Below are 4,945 nucleotides of genomic sequence, written 5' to 3' on the forward strand. Positions count from 1 at the left end.
TTGGAAAAGTATTCTAAAAAGGTTTATTTTCTCTTCCAACCTAAATTGGAAACTTCTTCAAATCTGAATCTCTTTAATTTTGTTTTAGATTTGCCATTTCCCAGAAATACAAGGAGATGTTAGCACATATATTTTTCTCCACTCTGACAATCTCTGTTTTTTAATTGGTGCATTTAGGCCACTGACATTCAAAGTGATTGTTGATATTCTTGGATTAATATCTACCATATTAGTTACTGTTTTTTATTTATTGCCCTTATTCTTTGTCCTACTTTTGTCTTCCATTCTTTTTAAGACTTCTGTGGTTTTAATTGAGCACTTTATCTGATTCTCTTTTCTCTTATTTCTTAACATGTGGATTTTACTTTAATTTTTTAAAAATTTAAATAGTGCTCTAGAGTTTGTACTAGTAATTACATTTACAGCTAATCCAAGTCCACTTTCAAATAACATTATACCACTTCACAGATAGTGTGAGTAATTTATAATAACAAAATAATACTAATTCCTCTCTCTCATCCCTTGTATCATTTCTGTCATTTACTTCACTATATATAAGTGTAGATAAGCATGTGTGTGCATGTATATATATATATATATGTGTGTGTGTGTATATATATATGCATAAAAATATAGAAGCATATACAATCAAATACATTGTTGATATCATTTTGAACAAACTGTTATCTGTCAGATTAATTGAGAATAAGAAAAAATATTTTTTTCAGGAAGATGGTGCCAAAAGTGAAAAAGGAATCCCCTGCCCCTCCTAAAGCCAGAGTCAAAATAAAGGCTTTGAAGGTAAAGAAAGCAGTGCTGAAAGGTGTCCACAGTCACACAAAAAAAATCTGCACATCACCCACCTTCTGGCTGCTAAAGACATGGGGGCTCCAAAGGCAACTTAAATATCCTCAGACGAGCACCCCCAGGAGAAACAAGCTTGACTACTATGCCATCATTGAGTTCTCCGTGACTACTGAGTCAGCCATGAAGAAGACAGACAACGACAATACACTTGTGTTCATTGTGGATGTCAAGGGCAATAAGCATCAACAGATAAAACAGGATGAGAAGAAGCTCTATGACATTGATGTGGCCAAGGTCAACACCCTGATCAGGCCTGGTGGAGAGAAGAAGGCATACATTTGACTGGCTCCTGACTATGATGTTTTGGATGTTGCCAATAAAATTGGGATCATCTGAACTGAGTGCATCTGAGTAATTCTAAATATAAACATTCTACACTGTAATAAAATAAAATAAGAAATAAATTTTTAACATTTTTTTCACTTAATTCTTCAATGCTTTCCTTTTTTTTGTGAAGATCTGAGTTTCATATACATATTATTTCACTTCCCTCTGAAGGACTTGTTTAAACCTTTTTTCCAAAGCAGCTCTAGTGGACACAAGTTCCATATTTTTATTCTGTCTGACAGTCTTTATTTCTCCTTTATTTTTGAAAGCTAGTTCCACTGGTTACAGACTTCTAGGTTGGTAGGTTTCTCTCTCTCAACATTTTAAGTATTTCACTCTATTCTCTTCTTGCTTGCATGGTTTCTGAGAAGTCACATGTGATTCTTATCTTTTTCTGCTATAAGTAAGGTGTTTCTTTCTTCTGACTTTTTTCAGTTTTTTTTTTCCTTACCCTTGATTTTCTATGATTTAAAATGATATGTCTATGTGTAAGTTTGTTTGTTTGTTTGTCTTATTGTGTTGTGTTTTGGGGCATATATTCTGCTTGGTGTTCTCTGAGGTTCCTGAAATTGTGGTTCAATATCTGTCATTAATTTGGGGGAACTTCTCTGTCATTTTTGTTTCAAATATTTCTCTGGTCCTTTCTTTCTCTTTTCTCCTATATTCCCATTAATCGTATGTTATACCTTTTGCGTATTTTGTTCTATTTTTCTATCTTTGTTCTCTTTGTGTTCAAGGATTCTATTGATGTACCTTCTAGCTCAGAGACTTTTCTCGCCCATGTCTAGTCTACTAAAAAGGCATTCTTTCTGTCTGTTACAGTGTTGTTTATGTCTAGTGTTTCTTCTTTTTGGTTCTCTCTTAGGATTTCCATCTCTCTGCCAACATTGCCCATCTCTTCTTGCACATTGTCTACTTTATCCACTGGAGCCCTTAGAATGTTAATTATAGTTCTTTTAAATTCCCAGTCTTATCATTCTGACATCCTTGCCATGTCTGTTTCTGATGCTTTCTCTGTCTCTTCAAGTAGAGATTGGTATGCTTTGTAATTTTACCTGGATGGCTGAACATAATGTATTGGATAAAAGGTATTGCTGTAAATAGATCTTTAGTAATTCAGTGGTGAGGTATAGGCAGAGAGGAAGACTTCTATAGTCGTAGAATTAGGTCGCAGTCTTTTTTGAGTTTATGCCTTTGGACTGTGAACTTCAAAAGAGTTTCTGAGAATTCTCTCCCCAATTAGATGTGACAGGATGGCTAGAGTGAACTGGGGTTGAGCATTTCTCTTCTCTAGGTCAATTCGATACTGATAATACCCCAGGAAGTCAGGCTCTAGTTAACTTGTTTCCCCTGAGGGCAAGCCATGTTAATAAGAACAGTGTGCTCTGGTGTGTTTTTAAATGGTTTATTTTTCTCTGCCTCTGTTGGAAGCCTGTGGAGATTTTTGCCTGCTATTTACTCTGGGAACTTGGTGTAGATCCTGGAGGTAAATTTCACAATGTTGTGCACTCCTACCCTCTGCCCCATGACTGGGTCTCCCTGGAGTTTTCAACTCACAGACTTGTCCATACTGAGTGCCCAATACTTCATCAATTACATTTCAGATTTTCCTACCTGGGCTCTGGTCCCATGGTGGTTTCCACTAGTGAGTGAATCTCCGCTCTGGTAACCCCTGACTCCTTGTATTCTCCTGTCCATTTCTCCAATCTTGAGAGCAGTGGTTTGCCCTGTGTCTTCTACATTCTATGGATCCAAAAAGAGTTGTTGATTTTTTAGTCTCTTCAACTTTTTCCTTGTTAGAATGAAGGGATAGTTTTAGGCTCCTTACATACAGACCAAACACCCAAGTTCCCCAAGGGAATGAATATAGCCAGGAACATAAATCAAGCATCCAAACAGAAAGATAGCCGAAACCACACCTTAGGTAAACTATTCTGGGTGGGTTGGTAATGTCAAATCATTGGGACACCTGAGCTTCCTTGACCAGCTAGTGTCTTCCCAGGAAAAGACAAAAATACAGTAAAAACCCAAGAGTCTGACCTAAAGTAAGAGCTAAGTCTAAGTGTAGAGTTAAGTCTATATATTTAAATACAAACCCACATCCAAATATTGATAAGAAGTCAATGAGTTCCTAATAAAATTTTAAAAATAGTTCCCTTTTAATTTTAATGAGTCAAGAGCTTAAACAATGAGACATTGATACTTGGATATAGTACATATGTTTATAATAATAGGTTATTATTAGCAGTAAACTATCACATCTATACCTCCTTGTTTCTATAGAATTTTAGGCCAATGATGTTATAATCTTAGGCTGTCCACACAGATATGGGCTTTTTCTATGTGGCAGTTGAACATTGCTGGGAGGTAGAACAAGAAGAGGAAATAAACCAGTACTTCATGTTCAACTCTCGGGATCAAGCCCCTTTCCCATCCCTTCTTTCATTCTGTTTGTCTTTTTTTTTTCCTTTGGGGGAATATATAACATTATATTTATTTCAGGTGTACAAGACAATGATTTGATATATGTATATATTGTGAAATAATCACCAGGGTAAGTCCAGTTAACATCCATTACCACATATAGTTAGAAATATTTTTTCTTCTGATGAGAACTTTTAAGATCTACTCTATAAAGAAAAAAGTACTTTTTTAGTAACTTTCAAATATGCAATACAGTATTAACTAGAGATACCATGCTGCACATTATATCCCATTTGTCTTTATATAAGTTTCTATATAAAGAAATGTTTCATAAGTAATAGTCTAATGTGCTTGTCCTGCAAAAGAGGATTTTAATTTAAGGAGAATTTTAAGGCAAGCAATAGTAAGAGAATGATTTCAATCATGCATGTTGCCTTTAAAACAAAAATGCAGCACTATACAATGAGTTGTTTTTATATCACACTTTTCTTACAAGAACAAATTTGCCATGAGATGACTATCATTTGAAGTCCATATTCCTTGCTCAAATGAAAGAAAAAGAAATAATTTGAATGGAGTTGAAAAGACCAAGAAATAATTTGACAATAAAGTTTAGAATTGAGTTTGTTCTGAAATGTCCATATCACACTTGAGAATAATCCTCTCCACGCAATTGTGGTAAAGCTTCCTTACATATTAAAAAAAATGATTTCAAAGACAAGGATTTTCAGACTCTGCTATATCCCTTTCTTAGTGAGAACTAGACAACTATATTAACACTATATTTTTGCTTAGTTCAAGCCAAAGTACATAAAAAGAAAACAGACAAGCAAACAACTTAGATTTCTTAAATAGAAGAATCCATTTGTATAGGTGAATTATTTCTAAAAACAAGCAATAATAACAATAGGTAAATGTCCCCTACCTTGCTCCTTCAAAACTGCACTCATAAAAATTAAATAAAGGAACAAGCCTAATAGACTCACCTGAATACAGATTTTTTAATCCAGGGACCTTTTGACTTCATAAAACCCTATTTCAGAGCAACTGTATCTTTCTAAATCTATAAACTTTAGGTCATAAAGCCATAGATTTGAATTATATAGGTATTCAAAAATGTATAATCAATTAAAGTAAAGGAAATGCTATCTCTCAGTTTTGGACACTGCTGTTGCATCCTATATAATAACAGCCTAATATGCTAAGTGTCTGGTCATCTGTTCAACCAATCAAAGCATTGGGCTCTCAACCGCTTGATATGATGTGCACTGACCACCAGGGGGCAGATGCTCCAACCAGTAGGTTAGCTTGCTGCTGGGGTCCGGCC

At 34.9% G+C, this 4,945-nt stretch overlaps 1 pseudogene; it reads left to right on the forward strand.

Moving 5' to 3' along the window:
• Positions 1 to 732: 732 nt before the first annotated feature.
• On the forward strand, positions 733 to 1,149 carry LOC102257047 (annotated as a pseudogene).
• Positions 1,150 to 4,945: the final 3,796 nt, after the last annotated feature.

The sequence above is a fragment of the Myotis brandtii genome, unplaced genomic scaffold (assembly GCF_000412655.1).
Source record: "Myotis brandtii unplaced genomic scaffold, ASM41265v1 scaffold14, whole genome shotgun sequence".
In the NCBI taxonomy this organism is placed as follows: Eukaryota; Metazoa; Chordata; class Mammalia; order Chiroptera; family Vespertilionidae; genus Myotis; species Myotis brandtii.